The sequence below is a fragment of the Saimiri boliviensis genome, chromosome 15, assembly GCF_048565385.1.
Source record: "Saimiri boliviensis isolate mSaiBol1 chromosome 15, mSaiBol1.pri, whole genome shotgun sequence".
NCBI classification, from domain to species: Eukaryota; Metazoa; Chordata; class Mammalia; order Primates; family Cebidae; genus Saimiri; species Saimiri boliviensis.
In genome coordinates this window covers 74,137,402-74,145,865 of record NC_133463.1, presented here as the reverse complement: position 1 = coordinate 74,145,865, position 8,464 = coordinate 74,137,402, and the positions used below count along the sequence as shown (strand labels likewise).

The 8,464-nt window shown below is 48.3% G+C and overlaps 1 pseudogene; it reads left to right on the top strand.

Annotated features, from left to right (window-relative positions):
* The first annotated feature begins 295 nt into the window (after positions 1-295).
* Positions 296-414, top strand: LOC120362462 (5S ribosomal RNA; annotated as a pseudogene).
* The last annotated feature ends 8,050 nt before the right edge of the window (positions 415-8,464 follow it).

The following is an 8,464-nucleotide window of genomic DNA, read 5'->3' as shown; positions in this document are numbered from 1 at the left end:
CAGGGCATGGTGGCATATGCCTGTTTTCCCAGCTACTCGGGAGGCTGAGACGGAAGACTCAGCCTAGAGCCCAGGTCATTGAGGCTGGTTCTCCCTGTTCCTACTAAAAATACAAAAATTAGCCTGGCATAGTGGCAGTCAGTTATAACGGCAGCTACTTGGAAAAATGAGGTAGGAGAATCGCTTGAACCCAGGAGGCAGAGGTCGCAGTGACTCCATCTCAAAAAAAAGAAGGTTAAGATGGTAAATTTTATGTCTTGCATATTTTTTGCAATTGTTTTAAAAGGACCAAGGAGTCTACAGCCATACCACCCTGAACGTGCCTGATCTTGTCTGATCTCGGAAGCTAAGCAGGGTCGGGCCTGGTTAGTACTTGGATGCGAGACCACATGGAAATACCGGGTGCTGCAGGCTTTAAAAAAACAAAAGAAAGAAAAAGGACCAAGGAAAGTGACTCATGCAGGTGGGAAGAGAAAGAGCCATAACTTGAGAATCTGAGTGCTGTGTTCTTTCTCTAATACAACATGGCTTCTCATCATGTCTGCCTCCATCTCTGTATTAACTTCACCCACGGTCACCCCGTGTGGAATATCTCCCCTCCCCAGCCCTAATCCTACTCAGTGGCTAGAATATAGTGTTCTTTGTCATTGAATCATTCATTCATTCAACAAACATGACTGGAACACTTATTACATGCCAGATACTCCTTCTACTCTAGGTGTCAGCCACAGAGTCCAGTCCCTGCTCTCCAAGGACTCTCAGGCTAGCAGCAATTTCAGTGTGCAAAGCATTGGGAAATAAAGATGAGCAGGAATCTTCAGGCACACGGAGGAGGAGGGCCTTAACTCTGCCTGGAGATATCAGGGAAGGCTTCAAGGTGGAGGGGACATTTGATCAGAGCCTTAGAGCACGAGTAGGAATTTTCCAGGAGGCAAAGGAGAATATATTCGATGTAGAGGGAACAGGGTGTACAAAGTCATGGAGAGAAGAACAAACAGATGGTCAAGGAATCCCGAGTTATCAAAGTTAAGCCCAGTATTTGGGAAGTTTGCAGAGATCACATCATGAGGAACACAGTACGCCAAGCTAAAGAGTCTAACTTTCTTCTTCTGGCCAACGGGGTATCATCATCAGATTTGCATTTTAGAAGGGTAGAGAATAGCTCATAGGGAGAAGTGCAATGACAAGAATATTGATAAAGCCCAGGCAAGACGTAAGGAAAGCCTGAGCCAGGGAAAGTCATGGGGGATGCAGATGAAAAGTAGAAATCATTTAGCGACCTCTCCCATGGGGTTCATCTCTGTTCTCTCCTCCCCTCTTTTTTGTTCCCACAGAACACTATGCATTCCTTTTTCAGCTCTTCCACACTACTGTGGTGCACTGCTTACTGGTGTATCAGTCAGAATGAGCTAGGTTATGCTGCATTAACAAACAGCCTCTAATTCCCAGTGGCTTACAATGACAAAGTTTCATTGAACAGATCAGTGGTGTCCATCACGCCACCAGAATATCAGCAGCCTAGGACAGGGATCTTTGCTGGTTTTAGTCACTGCTACATGCTCAGTATCTGGCACATGGTGGGGTCTCATACATATTTGTTGAGGGACCAATAAATATTTGTTGAATGGTCAACACCAGAGGTAACTAGGAGAAACAGGACTTAATGAATGCTGCAAGTGAGAAATAATGGGAAAAGAATGGAAAATTACTCCCAGGTTTTTGTGTTGAGCAATCAACTGGGCTAATGGCTGTGTCTCATCAAGCTAGGATAGCTGGTAACCCGAGAAGCGTTCAGTATGATGATGATGCTTTCAGCTTTGGTTCTTTGAGTCTGAGCTGAGACAGCTGTCATCCAGGTGGAGATGATACGCACCCAGGTGTATTAGGTTTACAGGCCTGGCGTTGGGGAATAAGATTTGGGCTGAAGATAGACACTTGAGAGGCCAGAGTGGCATTTGAAGCTATCTAAAGCAGGCTGTGCTCCAGGGAGGTGTGTCCTCTCCTCTGGAAACAGCAGGCCTTAACTTTTCTGCCAAATGTCCTTTTCAATCTAGGGAAGCAGTAGCATCCCTGCTATTATCCTCTCCCAGAAAAATCCCAGAGAAGACCTCACACACATGAGCCTCTTGCAGATTCGGCCTCCCAACCTCTGACCAAGCTTTTCCATCTTCAACACAGGCCTCTTGCTTGGCTTCCTCCTTCCACCTGCCCTGACCCCCAGGCAGGGCCCAGCTTTGTCCTCTGCCCTGGAGCTGCCTTCAGCCAGGCCCAGACCAAAGAATTCTGATCTTCAGGATTCCAGCACCATTTGCAGTGGACCGTCACCCCCACGCCCGCACCCTTCCACCACAGCCTTTAATGCGGAATTGCCCTTCTTTGTGATTTGAGCACATATCACAACTCACGGAGCACCGACAGCACCCACTGCATGCCAGGCCAGAGCCTGGGGCTAAGTCTTCTCTCCCACTGCCCAGCCCTGGTGCCGGCTGCCACCACCAGTGCCCTCTGGGGTCAGGACAGCGGCCTTCCATCCCTTCTCTCAGCTACAACCTTGTCCCCCCTCCTGCGTCCTCAGCCCTCCTACCAGAATCATCTGCCTAAACACAGGCCTCTCGGGTCTGCTAACATCACGCCCTTAAACCTCCAAAACCTCCCAGTGCTCACAAAGGCCACAGGACAAGGGCCAGACCCGACCCCTCGGCCTGACATGCAAACTCTCTTTCAGTCCTCCCCAGCCTACCGTTTTTTTTCAGGCGGAGTTTCAATCTGTCGTCCAGGCTGGAGTGCACTGGCGCCATCTTGGCTCGCTGTAACCTCCGCTTCCTGGATTCAAGTGATTCTCCTGCCTCAGCTTTTCAAGTACCTGGGATTACAGGCACCTGCCACCACGCCTGACTAATTTGTATTTTTAGTAGAGATGGGGTTTCACCATGTTGGTCAGGCTGGTCTTGAACTCCTGTCAGGTGATCCACCCACTTCGGCCTCCCAGAGTGTTGGGATTATAGGCGGGAGCCACTGTGCCTGGCCCCAACTTACTTTTTCATCTGACAGTCCACTATGCTGCCCCCACAAACACGAAGCTCCTGCTAACTCTGCTTCCTCCTCTAGAGCCTGAGTGTAACACCTGGCTCTAATACTTACCAGCTGTATGACCATGGGCAAGCTATTTAACCTCTCTGGGCCTCCATTTCTAGGTCTCAGTAGGATAAAGATCATAAAAGTATCTACATCTGGCCGGGCAAAGTGGCCCATTCCTGTAATCTCAGCACTTTGGAAGGCCAAGGTGGGTGGATTACCTGAGGTCAGAAGTTTGAGAACCAGCCTGGCCAACATGGTGAAACCCTATCTCTACTAAAAATACCCAAAAAAAAAAAAAAAAGCCGGGCGTGGTGGCAGGCGCCTATAATCCCAGCTACTTGGGAGGCTAAAGTAGGAGAATCACCTGAACCCAGGAAGTGGAGGTTGCAGTGAGTCAAGATCGCACCACTGCACTTCAGCCTGGGCCACAGAGCGAGACTCTGTCTCAACAACTACAACAACAACAACAAAAGTACATCCTAGGGCTGTGGAAGAGTTAAATGAGTTAATGTGTGCAAAGCACAACAAGGCCGGGTGCTCGGCAATAGCCGGGCTGCTGCTATTATTCCCACCACCAAGCTTCTGCTCAGGCTGTTCCCATGATCTCAGTGTCATGGCTGCTTCTGTTTGCCCTTCATCAGACAGCAAGGGCCTGCAGTTAGACACTGTCCCTCATCCCCCTCTGTCACCGCCCCCAGCACCACCTCCCACAGCCCCCAGCAGAGCTCTTGGCGCATCCTATCGCAATGTGATTAATAAAATGTCACAGGCTCTGGAGCCTGACAGTCTTGAGTTCACATCTTGGCTGCAACACTTACCAGCTGTGCAACTATGGGCAAGTTACTTAACCTCTCTGAGTTCCAGTTTCCACACGAGGAATGAGGATGCCCATCCCACTCTCACAGAGTTGCTGTGAGAATAAATCCGACAAATATCTGAAGACCGCGGCCAGTGTCTGACACAGCAGAGGCCCTCAGTGAAGGTTAGATTCTTTCTACCTCCAATACTTGCTGAATTCACATCTTCCACTGTTTGGCACGTAGAAAGCAGGGATTAAGCCTAAGTCCTGTGAATGAGAAAATTTGTGAGCTCTTTGGTAGCTGCTTGGCTGAAAGCAGGGGCTCACACCTGTAATCCCAGCACTTTGGGAGGCTGAGGCAGGTGGATCACTTGAGGTCAGGAGTTTGAGACCAGCCTAGTCTCATGGTGAACAACAACAACATGGCGAAACCCCATCTCTACTAAAAATATGAAAGAATTAGCCAGGCATCGTGGCACGCGCCTGTAGTCCCAACCACTCAGGAAGCTGAGGCATGAGAATCACTTGAACCAGGGTGGCGGAGGTTGCAGTGAGCCGAGATCATGCCACTGCACTCCAGCGTGGGTGACAGAGTGGGACTGTGTCTCAAAAAAAAAATAAAATAAGACCAGGCGGGGTGGCTCACACCGGTAATCCCAGCACTTTGGGAGGCGGAGGCAGGTGGATCACCTTAGGTCAGGAGTTCGAGACCAGCCTGGCCAGCATGGAGAAACCCCATCTCTAGTGAAAAATACGAAACTAGCCGGGCGTGGTGGTGGGTGCCTGTAATCCTAGCTACTCAGGAGGCTGAGACAGGAGAATCGCTTGAACCCAGGAGGCGGAGGTTGCGGTGAGCCAAAATTGCACCACTACATTCCAGCCTGGGAAACAAGAGGGAAACTGTCTCTAAAATAAAATAAGTAGATGCTGGACAAGTATCTGAGCCATGATAGTCCTGCGTGAAAGGAGCAGCCTCCTTGGTCCCTGGTTTGGGGTGGTGGAGGTCAACATCTAACTGGTCCTTACTAGAGGTCTGGCCACATGGGGACTGGAGGCAGGAGGTTAGCGTGAATTGTTATTTGTTGCTAACTTTCCCCTGGGCAAAGGCTCTGTAGTCTGCCTCCTTAAAGTGGAAAGAATTATGTGGCTCCCAAAGGCTCCCGGCTTCCCTCCCTGCTTCTACCTCCGGGGGCTGTGAGACACCAAGGAGACTCCGGAGGCCCTGTTTTCCTGGCACCAGCCACCAGCGGAATCTCACTCTGGCTGCAGCAGGGAGAGAGGAAGCCATCTCTGTCCTGGATCAAGCTATATTTGACTTGCTAGGCAAGGCCAGCCCCGCAGGCCACATTCCGTGGCCCCAAGCCAGGCTGGTGTGTAATACGCTCCGGCCACCCTGTCGTTACCTAATGCTTTCCTAATCTGCAGCTTACGCAAGAGGAGTACAAATCTCTGAGAACACCAAGAGAAACACCCCACCAGGCACCTCCCTGGCTGACCTGCGTGCTGTTTTCGGGTTGGTGGTTTCATCAGAGGTGCTTGCTGTCAGCTACCATGAGGGCCACCTCGGTAGGCCATTTGGAGCCCCACTTCTCCAATGAGGACTCCTCCAGTCTGAACCCCTCTCTGCCAACACTCACACTGCACTAGATATTCTATTTGACACAGAGCGGGGGATGAAGTCTTGCATCTTTCTGTCTTGCTATCTATGAAGCAGATCTTTCAACAAATGCTGCTGGAACAATTCGACAATTAATATTTAAAAAATGATTGACTCGGCCTGGCACGGTGGCTCACGCCTGTAATCCCAGCACTTCAGGAGGCCGAGGCAGGCGGATCACAATGTCAAGAGATCGAGACCATCCTGGCCAACATGGTGAAACCCCGTCTCTACTAAAAAAAATACAAAAATCAGCTGGGCGTGGTGGTGCGAGCCTGTAATCTCAGCTACTCGAGAGGCTGAGGCAGGAGAATTGCTTGAACCCGGGAGGCACAGGTTGCAGTGAGCCAAGATAGTGCCACTTCACTCCAGCCTTGTGACAGAGCAAGACTGTCTAAAAAAAAAAAAGAGATTGACCCTACTTCACATCGTATGTAAAAATTAACTCAAATGAATCACTGACCTAAATGTAAAACCTAAACCTACAAAACTTTTAGAAGAAAATAAATACGGGATATAATTTTGCAATCTTGGGTTAGGTAAAATTTCCAAGAATAGAAAATACATGAATACATGGCCCATAAAAGAAAAGTGTTGATAAACTGGACTTGGTAAAAATAGATAACCTTACTTCTTCAAAAGACACTCTTTAAGACAACGAAAAGACCAGCTATATACTGAAAAGAACTATTTGCAAAAACATATATTGGACAAAGAACTTGCATCTGGAATATCAAAGGAGTTTCTACAACTCAGTAAGAAAACCAACATCCTGGCTGGGCACGGTGGCTCACACCTGTAATCTCAGCACTTTGGTAGGCTGAGGCAGGCAGATCACCTGAGGTCAGGAGTTTGAAACCAGCCTGGCCAACATGATGAAACCCTGTCTCCACTAAAAATACAAAAATTAGCCAGGCATGGTGGTGTATGCCTGTAATCCCAGCTACTCTGGAGGCTGAGGCAGTAGAATCCCTTGAACCTGGGAGGCGAATATTGCCAAGAGCTGAGATCGCTCAAGTGCAGTCCAGCCTGGAGAACAGAGCCAGATTCCATCTCAGAAAAAAAAAAAAAAGAAAAGAAAATCAACATCCCAGTTTAAAAATAGGCAAAATACTTGATCAGACACTTCACTGAAGAAGACAGGAGGGTCCAGTCATAGTGGCTCACACCTATAATCCCAGCATTTTGGGGAGACCAGCCTGGCCAGCGTGGTGAAACCCCGCCTCTAGTAAAGATACAAAAATTAGCCCGGTGTGGTGGCATATACCTGTAGTCCCAGCTATTCAAGAGGCTGAGACAGGCAAATCACTTGAACCCAGGAGGCAGAGGTTGTGGTGAGCTGAAATTACGCCACTGCACTCCAGCCTGGGTGACAGAGCAAGACTCCCTCTCAATAAACAAAAAAAGACCAGAGAATAAACATTTGAAAAGATGCTAAACCTTAATTAGTCATTAAGGAAATGAAAATAAGACCACAATGAGTTACCACACACATCTACTAGGATGGCTAAACTATAAATAAATAACTAAATAAACCTGACATGCTGAGTGCAGGTGAGGATGTGGAGCAATTAGAATTCTCGTACATTGTTCGTGGGGAATGCAAAATGGTGCAACAACTTTGGAAAACAGTCCAGTGGTTTCTTATCAAGTTAAACAAATGGCTGGTGTGATGGCTCACACCTGTAATCCCAGCACTTTGGGAGACCAAGGCAGGAGAACTGCTTGAGCCCAGGAGTTCAAGACCAGCCTGGACAACATGGTGAGACCTCATCTCTACAAAAAATAAACAAAATTAGCTGGGCATGGTGGCGCACACCTGTTGTCCCAGCTACTTGGAAATTTGAGGCAAGAGGATCATGGGAGCCCAGGAGGTCAAGGCTGTAATGAGCTATGATGATGCCACTGCACTCCAGCCTAGGCAAGAAAAAAAGACCTTGCCTCAAAAAAATCAATGACCCAGCAGTGTTATTTCTAGGTATTTACCCAAGAGAAATGAAAACACATGTCTGCGCAAAGGCATGTACACACATGTTTGTGGCAGCTTTGTAATAATCTCCAAATGGAGAAAGGCAGATATCCTTCAACTGGTAAAGAAATAAACAAAATGCGGGGCCAGACACAGTGGCTCACGCCTGTAATCCCAGCACTTCGGGGGGCCGAGGTTGTTGGATCACTTGAAGTCAGGAGTTCAAGACCAGCCCGGGGAAAAGCAAAATTCTGTCTCTACTAATAATACAAAAATTATCCAAGTGTGGTGATGCACACCGGTAGGCCCACCTACCTGGGAGGTTGAAGTGGGAGGATCGCCTGATCCCAGGAATCAGAGGCTGCAGTGAGTCATCGTGGCACTACTACACTCCAGCCTGGGTGATGGAGTGATCAGAGAAAAACAAAATCCTCTCCACCTGTACACTAAACAAAGATGAATTTTATTACAGTGAAATTCTACCTCAATAAATATGACATTTAAACTCACATAAAAGCCGGGCCTGGGCAACATGGGGAAATCTTGTCTCTACAAAAATACAAAAATTAACCAGACATGCTGGCCCATGCCTTTAGCCACAGCTACTCAGAAACCTGAGGCCAGAGGATCGCTTGAGCTCTCCTTAAGCCCAGGAGGTCAAGGCTGGGGTGAGCCAGAGATTGCCCCATGGCACTCCAGCCTGGGTGACAGGGTGAGACCCTGTCTCAAAATAAAATGCGAATCTAATAGTACTGTCCTTCTCATCATGAAGATAAAATGACATCAATGATAGTCACAGCCAATGTGTCTCAGGCACAGTCCCAAACAATGTACAACATTGTCTGACTGAAGCCTCAGTTTTGCTGTCCCCAACACACACTGTTGGAAATAGATGCTCGGTGCCACAAAGAAAAATTAGCAATGAGACAAAGGATCTTTCGGCAAGGCAATTTTTACTTCC